Source organism: Bos grunniens, chromosome 17 (assembly GCF_055505025.1).
Source record: "Bos grunniens cultivar Pamir isolate PY7600 chromosome 17, Bosgru_T2T1.0, whole genome shotgun sequence".
Lineage (NCBI taxonomy): Eukaryota > Metazoa > Chordata > Mammalia > Artiodactyla > Bovidae > Bos > Bos grunniens.
In genome coordinates this window covers 28,773,999-28,791,619 of record NC_141181.1, presented here as the reverse complement: position 1 = coordinate 28,791,619, position 17,621 = coordinate 28,773,999, and the positions used below count along the sequence as shown (strand labels likewise).

The following is a 17,621-nucleotide window of genomic DNA, read 5'->3' as shown; positions in this document are numbered from 1 at the left end:
AGACTCACACCTCCTTAGGCTGCTTTAATCAGGGCCACGAGCTCCTGGGAGATGGAGACAATTACGTACCTTCTGTTCTCCCTTGTATGGTATTTATCAAGTTTTCTTTCTGAAATGAAGGGGGGAAAAATCCCCTTTTCCTTTGTAATTCAAATCTGAAAAGTTACTTCTATTTTCCATTTTTTTTAAACTCTATTTCCATGACTTCCATGAATTGTGTGTGTGTATGTTTAAATTCTATATCCTCCTCCCCACAGCCATTCGATTTTCTCTTCCACTCTATTTAAATGTATGCCCAGAGACTGTGATAAGGCTGGTCAAAAAAGTAGATACTTGTAATCGCTAACTTCAAGTAAATCATGGAAGATTAACTTTATCTTTCCATAAAAGATGGAATAGTGTGTGAAATGGGCAATTTGAATATTTTCAGGAAAGAGGATTCTTGCCGTACTTGATTGCTTTAAGCCAATTGGAGAGATAAAAAACATTGAACACTTGCTCCCCCCAGCTCTTCTCCTACCAGCCACTCTCTCCTTTATGGAACTCACATTGACAACATAATGAACGCACAGCACAGCTGTCAAAGGAAGTGTTTGAGCACTTGTGAAATTACAGGCTGCTGCAGAAATGACTTAAGCATGCCATTACCTCTTGCTGCATTTAGAACAAATAAGCCACCTGCCCTTTAGGTATTATCTGATCTGTTTGAATAGAGTACTATATAGACCCACATAGAAGACTCCAAACATCCTCTCCTACAGTTCTGCTCAAAGAACCGCAGCTTCAGCATCTCGCTCTTCTCCTTCTCCGTGCTTTCCTTTCCGACTCAGCCTTTGCATACGTTATATAAACAGTCACATGCCTGTCTCCTGTGTTAAAGGAAGCATCGTTTTTGTGATTGCAGTTCTCTAGTCCTGAGGTGCTGTATCTGTGAGCTATGCTAGTCTGGCTTCAAACCTATGTAGCCTCTTACTGCTGAAGGAAAGTGAACGTGAATGCACCTCACAACTAAAAGCCCTTTCCTATCAGACATGGATTGAGTTTCAGAGATGGTTTATGACTGCACCATCCATCTGAAATGGATAAATGAGCTCAGATCCCTGGGCTGCATTACCATAGCTATTATCTCCTCAGCAAGGAAGAACATTCTAGGTTTGTGCTCTCAGGAGCACTACCCTGGCCTTTTCCGTGCTCTTGGCCCTGGTTCACCCTGGTTCAAGGGCACTGGGTGCTTCCTGCAGCAGTCAGGGTCCTGGGAAGATACCAGTAGCACGTTGGAAGTGGATAAGTGGAAAAAGTTAGCTAAAGGGATTATTTGCTAAGGAAGGGGCAGCGTGTAGAAAAACCATCACAGATGATGTGGTACCTCAGGGCTTCTGTTCCCACCCCTAATCCTGAAGGGATAAGGAGAGAGAGCAGTTCCTGAACCCTAGAGAGAGGGGTGGGCATGGAGCAGACCAGCTGACAGGAGCCGTGACCTTCATCTGGACAGGACAGGACATGGCCAGCCTGAGGTAACAGAGCAGGGATGGAGCTGAGGGAATGCACCTCAAACTCGCTCCAGATCTCCTGTGCGTCCTCACCAGTGCTGAACATAATAGGAATGCAGAGAGGGAAGCTGTGGTGCAGTCAGAGCCGCAGGTAAGTGGGCAGGTGGAGGATAGTGGAGAGTGGCCCTGAGGGCAAATGGAGAATAAATAATAGTTCTAATGGTTTCTAGTGATTTGCTTCTTAGTCACCTTCCCCAATTCCCATTTATCCTTTAAATCGGAGTCCAAGTATCATTCTTAAAGCATAGCTGATTCTATCATATCCTTACTGAAAGACCTTTACTGACTCATTCCATAGGGCATCAAGTCCAAACCCGTATGGAATTCAAGGTCATACAAGTCTCCTTTCCAACTAACCTCTGAGCCTTTGTTAACTACTTCCCTTCTACTCCAATCTTTTTCTTTAACCTGATATTGTCTGAAACTTTCCCCCACCTCCAGTCCTTTAGTCCCTCTCTTCTCATAAAGATTTAACTCTTGCTAACTTTTCCCTTCTTTAAATGGTCACAAACATCACATTTCTTTGAAGCTACCTTCTGTCATCCTAGTCAAAATTAATCCTTCTTTCCAATATGACGCCATGGCCTTTTTGTTTGTTTTTTTTTTTTTCCCTTGTAATATCGTAACACATTTTGTCTTATGAGTAACTGTGGGTGTGTCTGCACACATCTCTTGGTAGACTGTGAACTGTACAGCACCCACTTTGTGGCTTTGGGTCTGATAAGAAAGAATTCATGTTCACATAGATAGAATTGTACTGGTTGGAATATGCCGAAAGTAGCCAGAGAGGTGGAACTCAAGGATAAATCTTGGTCACATCTGAGTAGGTAGACAGAGAGAAGGCTTTCGAGGTGCCGTGTTAGTCTGAGGAGTGAATGAAGATCTGAATACAAGAAGAAAAAAAAATTCACAAAGGGAATCAGCTGTTGGAACAAAGTAAATGAGTGCAGCCTCTGACTTGCACAGAGCTATGATGTCCAGACCTATACTCATGGGTTCTGGTCACCTGAGCATCATCTCCTTGGCTAACTGTAGGGAAGAGTTGGGTCAGCCCATACACATGAGTCTTTTTGAGGCCGGGGCTATGTTTTATTCATTTTTGTTATAATCCCTTTCTCCTCCCCTATGCACCTTTGGCACAATATCTGGAGCTTAGCAGGTGCACTAAACATGTTTGTTGAATTGACTGGAAGTCAGCAGATTTTATTTATATAAAAATATTGGATGGAATGTGAAAAGATATGTGTGCATGTAATGATATTTTAAGAACAGTTAAAAGATAGCCTGCTATAAATATTTTTCAAAAGTGCATCTTTTGTATTTTCAGTGTAGGCTGTGGTACCCACTGCAGGTAAACTTGCCTTCAATAATGTTTCATAGTTGAGGTACGTTGGGTATCTGATGTCTGTATCCAGTGCTCGTGTGGAGTCTGAGTCACTGGGGATGGGGAGGAAACAAGGAAGTGAACTTGACTGTTGTGGTTCCTGAACATGTTGATGATGTAGGAAACCTTTGCTTGTTTTTCACATGTCTTCAATCCATGGTGTGTAAAAGAATAAGAATTCCATAGTTCAATGTTGTCTGCATCACAATTACCTGGAGTGGGTCCTGATGAAAATGTCAGTTTTTGAGACCCAGGCTGTGCTTTAGAATCAGAATTTAAGATGATTTCTATGAATATTAAAACTTGTGAAACGTTGCCCTGGACCAGTGGGGGCACATTAGAATCACTTGAAGAGATTTTTCTTTTTTAAACAAAACAAAACAAAACTTATGCTCAAGTTTCTCCTCTGTCCCCTCTGTTGAGCCTGTCTGCAGGGTCTGGAGTGGAGTCTCTAGCATGTCCAGTCAGTCCCCCAGCTGTCTGGGGTAACAGCACATTTCCCACAGGCCTTGGAGGCCTGCCACATTGATAGATTAGAAATAGATTATTCTAACCTCACACGGATGTAAAGGACAGACTAGCAAATGTACTGAGGAAAACGAATAGGGTGATAGGAAATATCCTAGCCTAGTTGCTAAGGGTAACAGTTCTGGGGTCTGAAGCCTGGTCATCAGAACGTCTCTGGCACGGACGAGCTCTGTGCTGGCAGCATCTCTGTGAATCAAAACAATGAATACCTCAGAGGGTTGTTCTAAGGATTCAGACAAGTCAATGCAAATAAAGGATTTGAACGGAGCTTGTCATAGAGTAAGGTCCCCATAAATGTTAGCCACTGTTATCAATAATTACAGGAAAGAATTATCAACATGTTTTCCAAATATGGTAACAAGAAGAGCTGGCATGATAAAAGAGTAGCCAGAGGACTAAAGGTTTACATGTTTTGTGAGACTTAGTGATCAGAAATAGAAACAAGGAGTGGAGGTTGCTTTTTGATTAGGATCAATACGCAGAAGAATATTTTCACAACCAGTGGGCTTCCCTGGTAGCTCAGCTGGTAAATGATCTGTCTACAGTACAGGAGACCCTGGTTTGATTACTGTATCAGGAAGACCCCCTGGAGAAGGGATAGGCCACCCACTCCAGTATTCTTGGGCTTCCCTGGTGGCTCAGACAGTAAAGAATCTGCATGCAATTTGGGACACCTGGGTTTGATTCCTGGGTTGGGAAGATCCCCTGGAGAAGAGAGTGGCAACCCATTCCAATATTCTTGCCTGGAGAATCCCATGGACAGAGGAGCCTAGTGGGCTGCAGTCTGTGGGGTTGCAAAGAGTTGGACATGACTGAGCAACTCTTAACATTTTAACGATCAGTACCCTCTAAACTAGGGGATAAATGATTGTGTAAGGTAGTGAGTTCTCAGTTCCTGGAAATATTCCAAAACCATTTAGTTGATCGACCGTTTATTTGGAACTTTGTAGGAAAATTCATGTAAAGGGCAGTGATTTGGACTATAAATACAATTGATAAAACTTGACAATGGTTTTTAAACTCTAAAGGCCCCAAAGTCCAGTTATTTATTTTTCCTACTATAATTGCCTCTAAGATCTAACTCTCAGAGCCCACAGTCCTGTGGTTTTATCTCAGTTTTTGGAAATCATTTTGGTCATTTTCTCCTTAATCTTGTTGGAGAAAGCAGTTAAGAGTAATCACTGAAGGAGAAGATGTGTAGATGGTCTTATTTAAGGCTTTCATTTATCATGAGATGTAACTGCAGTTAGGTTTAAACAGATATGAGTGCATGCTACATAAGACACATGCCCAAGGCATTATGAGCAAGGCAGCTCAGAGAATTTATTCTGATAGGATTACTGTTTTTTTAGTGTAATGATGTATTTTCAACATGAAAGTCAAAGAACAAAACTCATTTATAAGGCAGTAAATCAATCCCATTATCAGAGCACTGGAGATTTTAGTTAAATAATGTGTCAGATGCAGACCTCCTTGGGTCCCAGCTCTTAGACATAGCTACAGCTCTCACCAGTTTCTTATCTTGTTGTTGTGTTGTGTGTTATTTGCTCAGTTGTGTCCAATTCTTTGCGACCCCATGGACTGTAGCCTGCCAGGCTCTGTCCATGGAATTCTCCAGGCAAGAATACTGGAGTGGATTGCCATGCCCTCCTCCAAGGGATCTTCCCAACTAAAGGATAGAACCTGGGTCTCCCAAATTGCAGGCAGATTCTTTATTGTCTGAGTCACCATCTTCAGTCCTAAATATAAACAGAACTTCATTAACTCATTATTTGTTTGAAAAGGATGGATAGAGTAACAGGAAAAATTAAATGGAAAAGGAGTTGAATGTGTGTGTGCGTGTGCATATCTTTATGAATATATTATTGCTGTGGATTGAATTGTATCCCCTTAAATTAACATACTGAAGCTTTAACTCCCAATGTAATGGTACTCTTGAGAGCTGGGGCCTTTGAGAGGTAATCAGGATCAGATGGTGTCATTAGGGTGGGTCCCTGCCGTGTGCTTAGTGCCCTGTTGGTTTGTATAAATTGGCCCCCACACGTTGGAGGACAGATCCAGAGAGAGAGGAGATCACTCCAGATCATATAGGTGGCAGTTATCAAGAGTAAAGAGACTTACACAGAGGTGACTGCGGGATAAGCAGATCACTGTAACTACCTGCCAGGATCATAAAAGTTAATATGAAAACCTTGATAGGTTTCAGTCATGTTTTTGATTCATTTGACTCAACAACATATTCTCTCGAAGCTGCTTCCTTGAAACCTGAAAAATGTATATTCTAAGGACAGGGAAAGGGATCATGAACCTCTGATTGCCCAGGGGCAGCTTTGAGGGTCAGTCAACGGTCATGTCCTTCCAACAGTGCCCTTGTAACAAGAGAAGGAGAGAACGTCTCTCTCTCTTTCTACGTGTGCATACAAAGAACAGGCCATGTGCATACACAGGGAGATGACAGCTACTTAAGGCTAAGAGGAGAGGCCCCAGAGTGAAACTTACTTTGCTGGCACCTTGATTTTGGGCTCTTCAGCCTGTAGGACTGTGAGAAATAAATTTTTGATGTTTAAGCCACCTTATGGGGCTTCCTTAGTGGTTTAGACAGTAAAGAATCTGCCTGCAAAGAGATCCAGGTTTGATCCCTGGGTCAGAAAAGATCCCCTGGAGAAGGGAATCGCTACCCATCCCAGTATTCTTGCCTGGGAAATCCCACAGACAGAGGAATCTGGCAGGCTACAGTCCATGGGGTTGCAAAGAGTAGGACATGACTGAACAACTTTCACTTTTAGCCAACTTATTATGCTGCTGCTGCTGCTGCTGCTTAGTCGCTTCAGTCATGTCCAACTCTGTGTGACCCTATGGACTGCAGCCTGCCAGGCTCCTCAGTCCACGAAATTCTCCAAGCAAGAGTAGCCATTCCCTTCTTCAGGGAATCTTCCCAACCCAGGGATGGAACTTGGGTCTCCTGCACTGCAGGCAGATTGTTTACCATCTGAGCCACCAGGGAAGTGTATTGTTGTTGTATAGTCGCTAAGTCATGTCCAACTCTTTGTGAAACATGGATTATAGCCCACCAGGCTCATCTGTCCATGGGATTCTCTAGGCAAGAGTACTGGAGTGGGTTGTCATGCCTTCCTCCAGGGAATCGTCCCAACCCAGGTATCGAACCCAGGTCTCCTGCATGCAGGCAGATTCTTTACCACTGAGCCACCAGGAAAGCCTAAGCCACCTTATATACATTATTTTATTATGGCAGCCCAGGTTGACTAAAACAGATGTCGTCTGTTTTACAGACTACAAAGCAATTTGTATTCATTTACTCATTCAACAATCATCAGTTGAGTACCTAATATACAGAAGGCCTGAAGCACTGAAAGACAGGTAAGTCACACCTTCTGCCCTTCAGAAATTTATAATGCTCATTTGAATAATGTAAAACAGAATAGAGTAAGCAGGGATTTGTAGAAGGTGCCTGTACTTGATTTAACCCTAACTGAAAGATGGTTTTCTTTTGGAAGTTTTGATGAAGACTAGCTTTTGACCCTGGAGAAGGAAATGGCAACCTACTCCAGTGTTCTTGCCTGGAGAATCCCAGGGATGGCGGAGCCTGGTGGGCTGCCATCTATGGGGTTGCACAGAGTCGGACACAACTGAAGCAACTTAGCAGCAGCAGCAGCAGCAACTTTTGACCCAAGACTTTAAGGAAGAATAAGACTTTTAAATGTTAGAGAAGATGAGCAGAGAGGCTATTCCAAAGTGTGAGTGAAGGTACAGAGAACTGAAAATGTGTAAAACCAGTGGCGGGGAACTTCTGTACAGAGAAATGATTACCTATGATATAAACTGAGAAGTTCCTTTACTTCTGCACCCTGCCTGGTAAGCCCACTGTCTAGAGAAGTTGAGTTCTCAAGAAATAAAATAATATTTTTTGAGTGAACTGGGACTTTTGGGAAACTGATAAAAATATTATTAATGTAGAATTAGATTTTCTTTCAATTTAAAGAACTACCACATTAAAAGAAAAAACCAGTCTTTTAAAGGCAGAGAGACAGATTTGCCTGAGTCTCACATTGGTATATTTACAAGCAAACATTGAATCAAAAGGATGAGCTGCCAATCTCAACAATGAGGTAGCTGTAATATGTTAGATGGCTCTTCAAGGAGGAATATTTGTAGAGTACGAGTGGGAGAAGTTATCCAAGAAGCTTCCAGTGGGAAGATTGGGAGGTAGATACTGTAAGCCAGTGGCAGAGTGGAGGTAAGGAGAAGGGAGATTTAGGCTAACCTGATAAGAATACATGCAAGTTCAGTCAAATGTTCCTCATGTTCTCAGGTCAACTTCTGCCAAGGCAGTTGTCTCTTTGCCTGTACTCTGAAAGCAGTTTATCATTTTTTTTTTTTTAAAATCTGATCAACATTTTAATCCAAACTCAACATATTTTGACACACATATTTGAACCATTTACTACATCGTGCAAGATAGAAAGTCGATTAGAGTATCTTTACAGTCCTATGAAGAAAGTAAAGTACAATTCAGAAAACTTGTATCTTTACATTAACCAACAAAAGCTCAGCACTTGTACTTCACTGTCTTAGATCACTACAGGGTTTAGGGGTGATCTCTGTAGAAACAGATTATAAACATGTCTTCTGCAATTGAAGTACTTTCCACGTTGTTCTCTGTTTGCCTCATCTGTTTCTCCAGCTAGATTGTGAGCACATTTACATCAGGATAAGTGAGTGTTAATCACTTAATTGTGTCTGACTCTTTGTGACCCTATGAATTGTAGCCCACTGGGCTGCTCTGTCCCTGGGATTCTATAGGCAAGAATACTGGAGTGGGTTGCCATTCCCTTCTCCAGGGGATCTTCCTGACCCAGGGATCGAACCCAGGTCTCCTGCCTTGCAGGAGCCAGGATAGTAGCAGTTATTTTGTAGCTCCAGATCTAACATGATGCCCGGCAATTATTATTTGCTTATGTAACTATTTGCTAAATTGTGGACAAATTAATGATATAGCATAGCTGAAATTTTGCAGAGCAAAAATTACTCAGTAATACAGAATTAGTGAATAGAATTTGGGAGTAGGAATGGTTAATTGTGGGACTTGAGACGTTGCAGAACACAGATTAAAGCTGCAGGGAAGTGTTAAATTGATTAGGCATTTTTCAAGGTATAAAACACTCACTGAGGAAAGAAGGAAGAATCATTAACAAATAACTGTTCTCACAAATCCAAATAGCGGGGTAGGTAGGATGAAGAAGAGAGGAGCACTCAAAACTGGGGTTTGATAGAATAGAGTGGAAAATCATATTTAAAGTGCAACTTTACAGTATCAAGACCAAGTTCCATTCACTACATTGGAAAAATATTATTAAGAAGTCATAGAAACTTGATATCCAATTTTCAAATATTCCATTTTCTTGATGATTCACATCTGAGGATCAGGAGATGCTCTGAAAGTAAGGAAGTGCTCACTTGGTCACCACCCACTAGTTTTTATAGGGGTTACTGGGGACCCATATGGAGAAGGCAATGGTACCCCACTACTCTTGCCTGGGAAATCCCATGGACCGAGGAGCCTGGTGGGCTACAGTCCATGGGGCTGCTAAGAGTCGGACACGACTGAGTGACTTCAGTTTCACTTTTCACTTTCATGCATTGGAGGAGGAAATGGCAACCCACTCCAGTGTTCTTGCCTGAAGAATCCCAGGGACAGAGGAGCCTGGTTGGCTTCTGTCTGTGGGGTCGCACAGAGTCAGACACGATTGAAGCGACTTAGCAGTAACAGCAGTAGGGGACCCATAACCATCTGAATGTGTATTGCAATCCTTCCAGGATTTCGGTTGACTGAAGTTTGATTCTAGTGAAAAGGCCTTATTCCACTAAGTGACTGGCTTTATTCTATTAGCTGTTGCTGCATCATAGCCGACGCCGAAAACAATCTGCCTATGTCAGTTGCCATTTTCCAATTATTTCCTAGCACATTTTTCCCCTTTCTATACCTATTGAGACAAAAATCAAAGTTTAAAAAATGTGCAGAATTCATAGCTCACAGTAAAACAGACTATAAAATGCCAAGAACTCAAAGCTTTCATCTGGCCTGTCAGGAAAAGCCCTCTAATTCTAATTTGAATTAGGCCAGAGATGCACAAAATAATTTGAGTAGCTGCTGGTTAATGAGCTATGGTTTCCAGGTTGGGCCTCTGCATGCTTCCCCTGGAGTACACTGCTTGCTAAGTAATCCACTCTCATTATATCCTCAGCCCAAGGAGCGGCCCGTTTGGAGGCGATGTAATGATGTGATGTTATATATCACAAAAATTAGAGAGAGAGAACAAGAACCGGTAGGTCATCTGGACTCTCCCCTGCCAGGGCAGGCTCATTCCCCACAATGTTTCCCTGAGTATTTCTGTCCAGGCCTGTTTTAAATGACCTGGGCAATGGAGCTCAAACCTCTTCCCCTGAGAGGCCGTGTGGCAGTATAATAGGCTTCGCTGTTAGCAAACTCTTCCTAGATGTTGATGTTCGGCCTAAGTTTTCTTTTGCTCAATTTCATCTCATTACTGCTGTTATTCCGCTTTTGTGCACCCCAAACAATCCCCCTCTCTCTCTCCTTCATGTTCACAGTTTCCTTATGCTTGTAAATGTTTTCCTTGCTCCTCTTAGTCATTGCCAGGCCACAGAATGTTTGCCGTGGTTTGTAAAAAAACTTTGCTCTTCCTCCATCCACGTTTGTGACTCCCCTCTGATTTCTTCCTTCTTTGATCAAAACTTTCCTGATTTGTGAGGGTCTAGAACAGCATGCTGTATTTCATACCAGATGATGCTCCTGAGATCATCGGGGCATTTTTCCACTGCTCCGTGACGGATGCTGTTGTGTACACAGCCTAAAATTGCATTGCTTCTCTTAGCTTCCAAACCACACCAAGAAAGTGGAGGTCTGATGTACTATCAGGGCTCGCACTCTGTTGAGCCAGAGAGAAGACATACTCACCTAGAAGTGATGATTAGGCATGTGAATTTGGCCATTTTTCTTTTCAAAAGTCTGTTTTAGGCTCTCGGCTTGATTAAAGTTTGATTAAGGACTGAAGAGAAAAACAAATTACCCCCAAAACAACGTTAAAAATAATAATACCTCATACTCTGAACCAGAGTATTCTTTTTTTTTTTTTTTTTACCTTGTAATTGCAGTGTGATGATAGTAAAGTAAATGAGTTGTAACTTTACATTCCTTCATGAAAGGAAAGAAGCACAGGGTGTTGGAAAAGATATTCTTAAAAACATTGCAGTTTCCTAGTTTGAAGGAATGGATGGATAAATGAGAGAAAAGCAGAAATGAGAAGTTATTAAACCTCAATTTCCATTGCTCTGAAAGATGAGTTCACACATAGGTACAAGGCCAACTCTAACAGAAAAGATTCTCTGAAATATTTTGCTGAACTTAAGTTATATCCCATGGGATGCAAATGTGTGTTTAATGAATTAATATATGTTATAATATCATTTAACAGATATTGTGTGGATGTGTTATCTGTATTATTTATTCCAGTAATCACAATATAATGAAGTGAAAGCTATGCTATTTATTGTTATTTGTGATTCTACTTCTTTGCCTTGAAGTGCAGTTGACCATGTTTGTTCAATATGAATCAACTTATTTTGAGGGTTACATCTTAGACTGATTTCTTCATAATCTATGAAGATGTGGTGTCACTTGAAACTATGACTGGGAGAAATTCTGTACTTTTTTCTTCTTGCTTTACCTTAGCTTACCATGCAGGTAGGTGAGTGTGAGGTTGGCCCATCGACCCTCTGCAGAGCTGAGTCACAGTAAGAATTGCTACCTCCTGGGAATTTTTTTTAAAAACATCAACTGTACCCAGGATGTGATTCACTATTTTTAAAAAATAGGTATCTGGCTATGCTGGTCTTAGTTGTGGCATGTGGGTGCTTAGTTTAGCATGTGGGATCTAGTTCCCCGACTAGGGATCAAACCCAGACCCCTTGCATCAGGAGCTTGGAGTCTTATTAACCACTGGGCCACTAGGGAAATCCTCAGCCTGGGAATCTGGACAAATGGTGGAAGTTGCAGTCTAAATACTGCTGCTGCTGCTAAGTCGCTTCAGTCGTGTCCGACTCTGTGCGACCCCATAGACGGCAGCCCACCAGGCTCCCCCATCCCCGGGATTCTCCAGGCAAGAACACTGGAGTGGGCTGCCACCTCCTTCTCCAGTGCATGAAAATGAAAAGTGAAAGCGAAGTTGCTCAGTTGTGTCCGACTCTCCGCGACCCCATGGACTGCAGCCCACCAGGCTCCTCTGTCCATGGGACTTTCCAGGCAAGACTACTGGAGTGGGGTGCCATTGCCTTCTCCGTCTGAATACCAGCCTCCATTTTTTGATCTTCAGTTAAAAAAAAAAGTATATGTATGTATGTATAGCATTTTGACCAATAATATGATCTTGAGGAGTACTGGTACTGTGCCGGTCACTCTTGGGTTTGTGGGAAAAGAATAAGCCTTAAGCATGACCCGCATGGAGATTCAAATGCCATGTTAGAGACAAGACTAATACACAGAAGTGAGCAAACTATCAATGGTTATAAACCTAATGTCCTGTAAATTTATCCTTTTAAGTGATATAGGAAAGTCTGAAAGTATGATTGTTAGTGACACAAGGGAGAGCTATTGGGATGCAGGCCTATATTGCTATAATGAACACTTATTTAATGCTTGCTACCTGCCAGGAATAGTGGCAGATAGCAAGCCAATGTACAATGATGGATTATCTCTTTTAACCTTTGCTAATCCCACATTTTTATTGATGAGCCTCAGAGAGGCTAAGTAACTTGACTAAATTCACACAGGTATTAAGTAGTGGAGTTGAGATTCATACACAGAACTTCTTCAAAATATAGCTTATGGTATTAATTACTATAAAATAAGGATTCTAACTGGGTCTTGAAGTATAAATATTATTAGCAATTCAGTAAGGATTTTCTGGTATTACTTGGCATCTGACCAAGGACTCCCATAATGCTTGACTTCTTCCTCATACCCACAGCTGCTTCTTTTCTTATGAGAGCCCAAGGGAGAAATGTACATAAGAAATGATGGCAATTGATACATGAAGTAACACTCTGCCAACAGTGTAGAGCTCTGCATGTGGCCTGCATAAATGGGTTTCTTCTTTCATCTGCTTCCAAGTCTTAACTCCACCGAGACACAGAGAATGTCAGATTCTCTCACAACACTCCTGGCAAGAGGAGAGACAAATATGGTTAGGTTTATCCAAGGATACAGGTATTATCTCAGCCTAACACCATGGGGCACAGGGCATTGGAGAGTACCCTGTATGTGCTCTATACATGCTCACATATGTGAGTTGCTAATGTCCTGTCCCCCCGAATGCCAGTTGTAGCCCATCTACAATCATGGGAACTGGTTCCACTAAGATTAATATTTGAGGAAGAGAAGAGGCATGGAGACCTTGCCTCTCCTCATTACACTCGTGATAATAAAGAGGAGGAGAAGGAACCAGGTATCCCATGCTAGGGGAGTCCAAGTGTGAATGTTGACTATATTAGAGATACAAGAGACTCTTTGGTTTTCTGAATATACAGAGTTTGAAGGGCCCCTGGGTTATCTGGACGGAGGTGTTCTGTGGGTGACTGGAGCTACCTAGGTGAGGAGCCAGTGCTTGAGGTTCGGGTTTGGAAGTCATCTGTTCAAACATGTCAGGAAAGACCGGAGGGCAAGTAGATTGAATCTTCAAGAGAAGTGACTGAAAATGGGCCATTAGTTATAAGACAGTCCAGCAAAAAAGGAATACAGGAAAAATGGCAGTAGAAGGTGGTGGGGTAGGTGCAGACAGAGCAGTAACTCCAAAAAGAAGATAATTTTGAGAAGCAGACCCCAATTATCTATACTGGACAGTTTAGAGAGGCCTAGAGGGATATAGTTCCCCAAAGGACTTTTAATCAAAAGGGAGTTAACAATGACCTTTGAGAGAGTAGTTTCAGTATAATGGAGGGAATGGAAATTCAAGTTATGGGAGTTTGGGAGGGAATGTTAATAAGAAATAGAAGTAAAGTAAAAGTTGTTTAATACATAATTCTCAATTGTGGCAATGAGATGGTGCAAGAGGGAAGTAAGACCGAAGATTATCGTATGGAAGAGAGGTAGGGGAAAGTAAAACGGTGGCTGATGATGGCTGATGTGACAACACACCACAATACCTGATATTTCCTCATTTGTTTGCTTGCTGATTGAACAATCTACTGTCTGTCACTTCCAACTAGATGTGAGGTTCAGCAGAATGGGAACTTTGTCCATCATGATCAAAAGGGAAGACTTCCACTGGAATGTAATATCCATGGGACCTCCTCTTTTTTGTTCTTTGCTAGATCCGCCATAATGCAACAGTACCTCCCACACAGCAGAAGTGAAAGTGTTAGTTGCTCAGTCACGTCCAACTCTTTGTGACCCCATGAACTGTAGCCCTCCAGGCTCCTCTGTCCAGGCAAGAATACTGGAGTAAGTAGCCTTGGCCTTCTCTAGGGGATCTTCCTGACCACAGACTGAACTTGGGTCTCCTGCATTGCTGGCAGATTCTTTACCTTCTGAGCCACCAGGAAGTGCTTGATAAATATTTGTTGAATAAATGTATGTCTCATTCCTCAGCATCTACCAAGTGGTTAGCACATAGTGAGTGCTCAAACACTCACACTCATTGTTGATAAATTTTTGGTGAATAACTAAGAATTGAAAGGTGATGTTGTGATCCAGTGGAAGCTAAATGGTGCACCTTTGTAGTGGGTCAGGTAGCATGTTCTGTTATTTTTCTCTCTGAGTTCTTAGTGGCCAAAAGCAATGGAATAATATTATTAATAAAAAGAAAACAGTTAATGTCTTTTGTGACTCCACTGTGTTCCACTTGATATTCTAAGTGCTTTCTGCATTGAAACTTGCTTTATCCTCAGATAAGCTATATGGCAAGTACCATTGTCATCCTCTTTTACAAGGAGAAAACTGAAGCGCAGAGAGATTTAGCAGAAAAGATGGCCGAGAAGATTCAGAATTGGGGATTACAACTCCCGACAGTTTAGGGGTGACAAATTCCAATATGGTAGTGAAGACAACATTAAAATGTCTTCCTGTGAAGTTCAACAAGGTCTGGAGCCCAGTGGAATCAGGAGGAGGTGGCCATTTAGAAGCAGGTGAAAGGGAGTGTTGGTGAACAGCCTGGTGAGAAGGAGGGAATCAGAGAGTCAAAAGGTGTCTTAGAGATCATGTGGAAGAATTCCTTTATCTTAAAAAACACTATTTTGACTAATCCCTAACTGAAATTATGCATTTCCTTAAATTAAGAATGTAGCCCACAAGTCACAGTATTAGAGCAGTATCTTTAACTTTATCCGCTTGGAAATCCCTGGTGGGTAAAGTATCTGTCTGCAATGCAGGAGAACTGGGTTTGATCCCTGGGTTGGAAAGATGCCCTGGAGGAGGGCATGGTAACTCACTCCAGTATTCTTGCCTGGAGAATCCCCATGGACAGAAGAGCCTGGCAGGCTGCAGTCAATGGGGTTGCAAAGAGTCAGACCTGGTTGAGTGACTAAGCACACACACCTTTGGAAATCTCAGCTATTTTAAAATATTTCTGATTATAACAGATATTTTAAAAATTTATTTATTTATTTATTTTAATTGGAAGATAATTATAATATTGTGACAGTTTTTGACATACATCAGTATGAATTGACCAGAGGTATACATGTGTCCCCTCCATCCTGAACCCGCCTTTTTACCTTGCTCTCTATCCTATCCCTCCAGATTGTCAGAGCAGTTTTGGGTGCCCTGAGTCATATATCAAACTCATATTGGTTATCTATTTTACCTACGGTAATTTATATGTTTCAATGCTATTCTCTCAAATCATCCTACCTTCTTCTTCTCTCACTGAGTCCAAAAGTCTGTTCTTTACATCTGTGTCTCCTTTGCTGCACTGCATATAGTATTGTCAGTACCATCCTTCTAGATTCCAAATGTATACATTAATATATGGTATTTGTCAGCTTCGGCTTCCCGGCTCCCCCTCAGATGGAGAGGGTGGCCCGGCCGTGGATGATCAGATAGCTTCTACCTCCCGCCACCCATCCCTGGCCTCAACCGGCACCGAGCAGACGGCGGCAGCAGCGTCAGGCGAGGAGGAAGATGGCGGGACGGCTGCCGGCCTGTGTGGTGGACTGTGGCACGGGGTATACAAAATTAGGATATGCTGGAAATACGGAACCACAGTTTATCATCCCTTCTTGTATTGCTATTAAGGAGTCAGCAAAAGTGGGAGATCAAGGAGGGTGATGAAAGGTGTTGACGACCTAGACTTCTTCATTGGTGATGAAGCAATAGAAAAACCTACATATGCAACGAAGTGGCCAATCCGCCATGGTATGGTTGAATACTGGGACTTGATGGAAAGGTTTATGGAGCAAGTGATCTTTAAATATTTAAGGGCGGAACCTGAAGATCATTATTTCCTTTTGACTGAACCTCCACTGAATACTCCAGAAAACAGGGAATACACTGCTGAAATAATGTTTGAGTCCTTCAATGTTCCTGGCTTGTACATTGCTGTACAGGCCGTTCTTGCCTTAGCTGCATCTTGGACCTCCAGACAAGTAGGAGATCGGACATTGACTGGTACGGTAATAAACGGTGGAGATGGAGTCACTCATGTTATCCCTGTGGCTGAAGGGTATGTGATTGGCAGCTGTATTAAGCACATTCCAATCGCAGGATGAGATATAACATATTTTATTCAGCAATTGTTGAGAAACTGAGAAGTAGGAATTCCTCCAGAGCAATCCTTGGAAACTGCTAAGGCAGTGAAGGAGCGCTATAGTTATGTCTGCCCAGACTTAGTAAAAGAATTTAACAAGTATGATACACATGGATCAAAGTGGATTAAACAGTATACTGAAATCAATGCTATCTCAAAGAAAGTTTTCCATTGATGTTGGATATGAGAGATTCTTGGGACCTGAAATTTTTTTTCATCCAGAGTTTGCTAACCCAGACTTTACCCAGCCTATCTCAGAAGTTGTAGATGAAGTAATTCAGAATTGTCCTATCGATGCCAGACATCCTCTCTACAAGGATATTGTCCTCTCTGGAGGGTCAACCATGTTCAGGGACTTTGGACGTTGTTTGCCAAGAGATTTGAAAAGAACTGTAGATGCCAGGCTGAAATTAAGTGAGGAATTGAGTGGTGGTAGATTGAAGCCAAAACCTGTTGATGTACAAGTCATTACACTTCACATGCAACGATATGCAGTTTGGTTTGGAGGATCTATGTTGGCTTCCACACCTGAGTTCTACCAAGTATGCCACACCAAAAAGGATTTTGAAGAAATTGGACCTAGCATCTGTCATCACAATCCAGTGTTTGGAGTCATGTCGTAAAATTGGCTTCATAGTTATTGGGGTTAGGGAGGGGGGGAAGAAACAGTCTTTCTGATTACCTGTTTTGTCTGGATGGCTGGTTTTGAACCTGACTTGAAATAATAAGACCAAACATTAATTATACAGGAATATTTTAATAAGTATATCAACATGCGAATGTGGAGGAGAGCGAAAATGATTAAGTGTTTTTCTTTAGATTGAATATTTGAATCTTACGTGCATCAAAAAAAAGTGGGTTTTAGTTCTTTCTGTGCCCTGGTATTTTGTATATTATTGAATTATCCAAGATTTGATGGGATTTATCGGTATGTAGATAGCTCTATAATGCTTGAATTTTACACTTTGAAGTGTGTGCAATGCAAGAGCTTGTTTTATTTCATACTTTTTATACTTTGAGGAAAAAATGTCAAAGAAAAACTAGTATTTGAGGGTAAAAATAAAAAAGTGACCAAGTAAAAGATAAATACAAAAAATAGCCTGTGAGACTTGGCATACACACACACTCATGGGATTCCGGTTATTATGAAGTGCTTCCACCCTCCTGTGCCCCCCATGGTTTTCTTTGCAAGTGCTTTTGGGACTAAGAAGCTAGTGTCTTGGGTTAACTGAGGCCTGCTAGTGCTTTCTGATTACTCGCATTCTGTTTTCTTGCTTTAAAGGAAAAGTAAAGACAAGACTGTTGGACCAGTAAAAAAACAAA

The 17,621-nt window shown here is 41.8% G+C and overlaps 1 pseudogene across 1 annotated transcript; it reads left to right on the top strand.

The window, feature by feature from the left end:
* Nucleotides 1-15,569: 15,569 nt before the first annotated feature.
* On the top strand, nucleotides 15,570-17,338 carry LOC147355135 (actin-related protein 3 pseudogene; annotated as a pseudogene). Its single transcript, XR_015143946.1, has one exon. The product of XR_015143946.1 is annotated as an actin-related protein 3 pseudogene (transcript).
* The last annotated feature ends 283 nt before the right edge of the window (nucleotides 17,339-17,621 follow it).